Below are 8,375 nucleotides of genomic sequence, written 5' to 3'. Positions count from 1 at the left end.
CAACTATTTTACTGCTGAACTGACATTTCCAAAAAAAGTGCCTGTTGGAATATCATTGACCTTTTCAGACAACAAAATAGAACAGTCCATTTTACAGATATGTTTTACAAACAAGCAAAACTAGTATTCTTAAATTTCATAAATAGTAATAAACATATGACCAGTGTCATTCATAAACTTAGATTCTAAAGCTAATAAAATGGTGTATTAAAGGGAACAATGTTTGAAGGCAAACTGCCCCCATGAAGAAGATAAACCTCCGTATTAACCAAGGGACACAGAGATGTTACACACTGTGTTCCCTACAGCCACACCCCAGCCCCCCACTACTCAGAAGATTGATTGCTAATTTTATTTTTTTGCATTTGCTAATTTTAATGACAAAGTGAGGAATCTTCCCCTGCCAGCACTAGTGTTGGGAGGACTAAGAGGGCTGGGAGGAGCCGCGAGATCTAGCAGCAGAGTGGGCGCTGCTGGATCTAGCTCAGGCCCTCTCTGCTTCATCTCGCAAAGCCTCCTCATACTGGGATGGGAAGCACCTGGGGTCAGACTCGTGGATCTTTGTCAGAAATTCCAGCAATTTCATCTTGCTGGTCTCTGCATGGGCTCTGGGACCCCACAGGAACTCGTAGTGTGGAGGATGACTATTGGCCACCTGCCTGTACTCCAGGTACTCTTCTTGCACCAAATCTTGGGTGATGAACTTCCTGGGCTCCCCAAAAATGAAGTGCTTCCTCCCAGAATATAAGTCCATCATATTCAGCACTTCCCAGATCTCCTCCTCAGTGGCACAATTGCCCTTCATGAAGCTCACACCCAGGACAATTATCAGGAGGCTGGTCTTGGGCATGCTGTCCTCACCGCCAAGCCTCTCAACATAAGTGAGGCCCAATTTGTTGACAAGGACATAACTGTGGTTGGTGAGGTCTACCTCATTCATATCAACACCAAAGACCAGCTCCATGCGCTCAGAGGCTTTCTTGAGGATCTCAGGGAACTCATAGTTGTACTCTTGGATAACATCAATCATATCTGCCCTTGTGATGGGCTCTTTCATTTGATACTTGTGCAGCAGGAACTGCACCAGCATTGTCACCTTCTCATCTAGAGGGTCTATGGGGAAATTCCCAATGTCGGACAGGGACTTTGATGAAGAAGCAGAACTATTATCCTTTTCTAGGCTGCTGGGGCCCTCACCTGATTTGTCTGGTGAGATGGCTCTGATGAGAGGATAAGAAGAGTAGGCACTCTGGGGAGCACTGGGTATTCCAGCAGCCAGAGCTTCCTCCATGTTGCCAGGCATCAGAGGACCAGAGGAGGGGGAAGTCTCCTCCACAGCCTTAGAGACCTGTGTAGCCTCCAGGTCTTGGCTCTTGCTGGGGGCATAGTGTTGTTCTTTGGGCAGCTTGGGATCTCCTGACCCTGAGACATGCTCACTTCTGTTAGTGGTAGCAGGGAGGAATGTGGGCAAGAGGGTGGATGTTAGGGGACCACAACCTGGGGAGAAAGGGAGGATGTGAGTGGCCTCATCTGGTAAACTCAACCGTAGAAGAGTGTCTCCACCCATCTTTTCCTGAGAACAGTACTCTAGAGCCTCACGTGTCTCCTTTCCTGAATGGTAAGAAGCTGCAGGAGGAGTGAGAAGGCTCCTCAGGGTGCAGTGGGCTGACACAGCTTACCACAGCTGACAACAGGGTAGGTAGGGTTAGGCTACCAGATACCCCGGCTTAACACCTCTCAGGGGTGATGATACGGTTTGGGATCTGTATAGTTCCTGCCAGTGTGGAGTGGATATTCCCTCAGTCTTTTTTTTTTTTTTTTTTTTTTTTAAAGATTTTATTTATTTATCAGAGAGAGAGAGGGGAGAGAGCAAGCACAGGCAGACAGAATGGCAGGCAGAGGCAGAGGGAGAAGCAGGCTCCCCGCCGAGCAAGGAGCCTGATGTGGGACTCGATCCCAGGACGCTGGGATCATGACCTGAGCCGAAGGCAGCTGCTTAACCAACTGAGCCACCCAGGCGTCCCTATTCCCTCAGTCTTCACCGAGTATCTTACCTTGACTGTGGTAGAGGCTGGGATTCCTCCTCAGCTGACTGGAGGCTACACTCAGACTCCTGAGGAAAAGTAAAGGGAAAGCACTGCCAGGCATGCCCTTCCCCCACCCCAGCTCCACCTTGATCCACCCAGGGCTGATAGTAGAGCTCTAAAGGGCCCCTCTGTTCCAGAGGACGGGCCCCCTCAGTCCTCACTCAGTTCTCCTTCTGTTGACTTGTGCCCACCTCAGACCGCGGCCCTCACCACGGTTGGATTCTGAGGCCCCAGTCAATGGGTGCCTCCGTCTGACAGTTATTTCAGAGTTTTTGTGGGATGAGAAAAGAGACAGGGCTTTACTCAAGGGGGTCCCTCTATTCTGGCATCGTTGGTTCCCTCATTCAATATCCTCACTTGACCAGTCGTAGGACTTCTCCTTTTGCCCATAGACGCCACGCCTTTCAGTACCAGCCTTCGCGACGAACTTTGAAACCAGAGGTTAAAGGACGTTCCTTCCGCTTCTGCTCCTCGTCTGCTCCCCCCGCTGTGTTCGGGTCCTCCCAGGGCTGAGAGCAGGAGTAAGGTTCTGTGGGGTTCCTTACATTCCAGGATAATTAACCTCACTTAGTGAGGTTGTTGGAATCCCTTCAGGGCCAGGGACTCCTCCCTGCTCAGAATCGAGGTTGTGCCCCATATACAAAGATCCTCACCACAGTCAGACTCCTAAGAGGCTGGAATCCGAGAGAACCTCTGATAGTTCTTTTGGAACTGCCCATTGCTGACAGTGGTGTGGAACTCTTAGAGCTCCATCCATTCTGGAGTCAGGGGCTCCCTCAGCCTGGAACTCCTCCCTCACTAAATAAAATATACGCACATTTAACTGATTAAACAGTGATCGCAAATGATTAATTTTAATTCCATATTCATAATATGATCTAAAAATCTCATTTAATAACATATTCCCATTATCATGTAGTTAATGTGGCTAAAATCTAGATGAAGATAAAATGAAAAAATATATATATATAGTTCATATCCTAACATGGGTATCTCAAGTCAGGGTCTCCAAGAAGCAGACCCTGAAAGAAAATTTGTGTGGTAGTGTGCCCAGGGTAAAACCAGAGAGAAGGCAGAGGCAGCATGACAGAAAAGAAAAAGAAGCCAAGCAAAGATACGGTTCCAGGCGAGGTCTAGCCTGATCTTGTGGGGAACTCTGGAGCATAAGTTCAACTTCAGAGTTCATGGTGCCTTGTGGCAAAGGATCTGGGCTTTTAAATTCCCACACCGGTCATTCATTGACTGTATCTCACTCTGGGGCTATGGGAGGCAGAGGTGAGGGAGTGAGGCATGGAGGCTCGAAGACATTTCTGACTCTCTGTTGAGGCACTGAGACTCCAATGCCCAAGAGCAATCCCTTCAAGATCAGAGGTGCAGCAGTTCACAGCATGACCCACAGAAGCTAGATGGATGCAAAGTCAGGGGAAGGGATCTGAGAAAATTCATGAATGGATGCCAGGGGGGCCTGCGACCTGGTATGGTGGGAAAAACAGTGGACTTTAGGGACAGACGAGAACGTGTTCAAGGTCTGGCCTTACTCATTAGGCCTAAGCCTGGGCAGATGACTTGGGTAATCTCTTACACGTATGTTTGTGAAAAAATCCTTTTCATTTTTATTCTCAAACTCTAGCAAAATACCTGGCACTTAGTTGGCATTCAAGAAGAGAATGTTGAATAGATGAAACCACTAAACCTATTTTGACATAGCTCTGGTGGGATTCAGCTTGTTGGGTTTTATTGTTATTGTTGTTTGTTACTTTTTTATTTTTATTGTTCTCCCTTTTCATTGCATAGAACTTTGCTTCTGTGGTTTTAATTCACATCTTACTGGAATACCAACTATCTCTATCTCCAGATTGACTCCGGGATTAATGTTTACATCATAAATTTGTAATACATATGTGCATTTTTAAAATCACATATATGTGTGTGTACACACACATATGTATATATGTATACATATATGCGCATACATATATATAAAGAGAGGGGGGGACTTAGCCCCCCACTAGTCAAGAGTGAGCCTAAGATTTTTTCCTCCTCTTATCAGCCAGGTCCTAGGAAGCAGATTTGAATGCTAGACTTTGATAAAGTTCCCCATAAAGGTACTATGAAAAAAATTTTTAAATAGATTTGATTAGCTAATTATTCTTAAAATAATCAGTGTGAACCTACCAGGCAGGTCACACTTAAATGGAGAAGTCATAAAAAATAGAGATTATGAATTTATTGCTCATTGCCTAAAAAGACAAGGAAAATTTTAACTTACATTTACTCTGTAAGGCCATGGCAAAGCTTAATATAAAATACCCCATTATTAGGTTGCTCTAAGATCTATGTTTATTTGATTATTTATTTAGCCTCATGGGTCATTTGTATCTCTTTAGAAATTGATGGCTCCATGATAGGGCACCTCAGACTTATTCCATGAACCTATTAGTTAAAATTCACAAACTTTTATGTTCAGAGATTAACAACAGCAAGAAACAGTTATTAAGAATGTGCTTGAGCCTGGTGATGTGATGAAGATGATCTCATCTGATTTTTCATTTAATCATCAATACGACCCTATGAGTTAGGGACTACAGTCATCTCAGTTTCACAGATGGGGAGATTCGGGCTTAGAGAGGTTAAGTAACATGATGGTGGGCTCGTAGCTAGAAAAAGGCAAAAGCAGGATTCACACTCACGTGATCTGAAACCAGAGGCTCAGACCCAGCTTCCAAAAGGGAGAAAAAATGTTTGAAAGTCTGTATTAAAACTCAAGATTCTCTTTGGGGAGTCCAGCCTACTTTAAAACCCAGGAAGATGAAAATACACAGAAAAGGCTCTGCTCTTCATATTAACTAATAAAACCGGCGTCCCCAGCCAGTCAAATCAGAACATTCTGTACTCCCCATAACTTTCTCAAGATACCGTACTGACCTCTTCTTCACTCCTAACTCCAGTGGACACAACTGCTTATTTGAGAAATACCATCATAAGCGTTTGCACAATGAAAACCCATGAAAGTCTCACTTGCACTCCTTAGACAGAAAATAAGAGTTAATCTAAAAAAAAAATCATGGGAGGATTGAGGTTCTGATGGTACAGCTGAAGGTTTTAAGAAATCTTTTTATTTACTTTTAAAAGACAGATTTTTAATGGTTCTCTCTTAGTAGATCTGTCTCCTTTCAGTAAAAATAGAGCACTACACAAATCCTCATTAGGTCATTTTCACTAAGAAAGAAAAGTTAATTTCCCTGCCTATAATATGGCTTCGTCATGATTGGATGGGAAACCCCATGAATTTGGAAGAGTCACCAAATGCAGGAGGGCAAAGATGTGAGAGGAGGCGCGGCCAGCAAGGAGAGGTTGTTGGCTTCACCGATGGGGCAGAGGCACACGTGCAAATTCTCAAATCACACCTGGGTCTCTGTGGACTGAATTAGAGCATAAAGCTGGCTCAGGGCTGGCATTAGGGAAAGGCTTGCTCTTCGCTGGGGGAACTCTTGACTTCATCCAAAAGGCCAGGGCTATCCTAGGAAGGAACATAAATCCTGCACAAAAAAGACCTTCACATTGGAAGTGTTAATCTGAGCCAAGTAGGTAGGTTTTTTCTTCTTCTTTTTTTTTTTTTTTTCCGAAGTACCAATTATGGTGATCCTGGGGGGGAATGGATTTGGGGAAAACACCACCTGCATTGGCAGCTGAGAGAATGTGACAGGAGAGTTTGGCATCTGAACGCCATTATGTATGTTGTATTATGAGTAGAATGTGTGAATTCCATCTGTCCCAAGACTGTGGTTCTTTATTGCTAAAAACCTGTTTTGACAGACCAATTACAGATGGAAAAGACACCCTCATTTATCTAAGCTGGACCCCAGGCTGCCTCTGTGCTGTATAGCATGCCATAATTAAGTTAGTTGAGGAAATCTAATTCCTAATGTCTGAAGTTTAATTGTCCACCATCCTGGCTCTGGTCAGGAAAACAGGGACTAAAAATGGGTGGGGTAAAAGTCACAGTAGGAATCGGTAGCATCAGTTACCTTGTTTTGCGTTCTCATACTCTTTTCTTTTTGTTTAAAGATTTTATTTATTTGACAAACAGAGATCACACATAGGCAGAGAGAGAGGAAGGGAAGCAGGCTCCCTGCCAAGCAGAGAGCCCAATGTGGGGCTCGATCTCAGGACCCTGAGATCATGACCTGAGCCAAAGGCAGAGGCTTTAACCCACTGAGCCGTCCAGGTGCCCCTCTCATACTCTTTAATGCTGGGGTGACTGCCCAGGAGACTTCTGTTAGTCCCGGCAGCAAGCTACATGAGCAGTGGAAGGAACAGAACGGAAAGCCATATTTCCTACTGAGATTTATGTTGGCAAATTGTTGCTGCCAGAGCCATGGGTTATACTGAGACATTTCTGAGCTTCCTCTGGGTTTTTGAACAAGACAAGCTTTGCAAAGTCTGAGAGCCACAGAATTGCTGTTCTGTTTCCTTGGTTAGGTGCAATTAATCATGGTGGTATGCCACCAACAAATGAAAATGTTTTTCTTTTAGACAGGAAAGTTGGAAAGGACATCAGGAAGAGTGTTCTACTCTAAATACATCTTTATTTATTTTAGAGTCCGTGCAGGATGTTTTTATTAGTACATTTCCAACGAGAGGGCTGAAACCCCACTGCAAAGTGGGTCCACAACAGTGCAGTCCTGTGGCCCCAGTCGTGCCCTCTTGCTAACTTACGGATGTCTTTACTGTGTTCTTCTCACTACAGTACTGTAGGAGGGACATTCTACCTCCAGTAGAAAGACACTAGGGTTCCCGGATCTGTGGATTCCAGAGATCTGTGCCTAGGTATCTGACCATACCTGTGTTTTCCCAACTAACATTTTATGCGGACTAGCTGCAGTTCTGCTTAGGAATTTTCACAAGAGATGATTTCACACAAACTCATTCCAGTGTGCTCTAAATGCCTTTCGATAAAAGTAGTATGTAACTTCTTTTTTGTTACTGGGAAAAGTGAAGTTTCAAGATCCCGGATTCCACTCCTTCCTGGTTCAACTTTGAGGTCTGGTAGGGAACAGCTTCTTTGGAAGAGGGCACATATATGGATGCTGTCAGCATTCTTAACTGCTTGCCTTTATCCTGACAGCTTGGGTTGTCGACTCATGGAAACCGTTGGATCAAAGTATTTTAGCTACAAAATTTCCAGTGCCTACAACTCAAAACTAACAACAACAACAAGCACACAAACCTCTTCTGGAAAATATGTCTTCTACAGCATGTGATGCAAAGATCGACACTGAGAGTATTCAGTCTATTTTTCCAGAATGAGGGAGAAAAAATTAGGCCCACAAAAAGTCTGTTATTTTTACTATTACTTTTCAAGATTATTTGTTATTTTGTTTTATTGCTCAAGGATTTCCCAAAAGCCCTGGGAACTCAAACTGCTGGGTTTAATATTACTCTTGCTCTCTTGCAGCTGACAGGAAATTTTCACGTGTTTGATTTCAGTTGTGTAGCATTAATGCTTTAATGGAGGCTGTCTGATCTGGGGTCTAAAGTGAATGGAAGTAAAATTTTAAAATCCACTTATTTCACAATTTAAATTGAAAGAACTCTTGGATTCAGTAACTTCCAAGGATTTTTTTCATCTAAGTATGTCCCTTAAACTTTTTTGCCCCTAACAGTCTTACCTCTAAACAATGATGTCTCATGGAATCAGGTCTCATTGAAGACAAAGTAAATTCTACTTTTGATTTCTGTTTTCCTGTCCTCTGACCAGTGTTTATTAAATAACCATTCTGAACAAGTCACATAACCTTTTGAGGCCTCAGACTCCCCATTGCTTGCTTGCTTGCTTTTTAAGATTTCTTTTATTTAGGGGTGTCTTGATGGCTTGGTTAAGCATCTGTCTTCAGCTCAGGTCATGATCCCAGGGTCCTGGGATCAAGCCAGACATCAGACTCCCTGCTCAGCAAGAAGCCTGTTTCTCCTTGTGTCTGCTGTTCCCCCTGCTTATGTTCTCTCTCTCTCTCTCTCTCTCTCTCTCAATTAAAAAGATTTTAATTTATTTGAAAGAGAAAGGGCATATAAACATGTGAGGAGGGGGAGGGACACAGAGAGAGAATCTTCAGACTCCCCACTAAGCACAGAGCCTGATATGGGGCTTCATCTCATGGCCCATGAGATCATGATCTGAGCTGAAACCAAGAGTCAGACGCTTAATCGGCTGAGCCACCCAGGTGCCCCAGACTCCCCATTTCTAAAGGGAATTTGTTAAATGTTAAAGATACTTTGAACCTTAATGTT

The 8,375-nt window shown here is 43.9% G+C and overlaps 1 pseudogene; it reads right to left on the bottom strand.

Moving 5' to 3' along the window:
- Nucleotides 1-424: 424 nt before the first annotated feature.
- LOC131820913 (melanoma-associated antigen B16-like) lies at nt 425-1,431 on the bottom strand (annotated as a pseudogene).
- Between the last annotated feature and the right edge of the window lie 6,944 nt (nt 1,432-8,375).

This window comes from Mustela lutreola, chromosome X (genome assembly GCF_030435805.1).
Source record: "Mustela lutreola isolate mMusLut2 chromosome X, mMusLut2.pri, whole genome shotgun sequence".
NCBI lineage: Eukaryota > Metazoa > Chordata > Mammalia > Carnivora > Mustelidae > Mustela > Mustela lutreola.
Note: the sequence above shows the minus strand (reverse complement) of the source record. Positions and strands in the feature narration are given on the sequence as shown.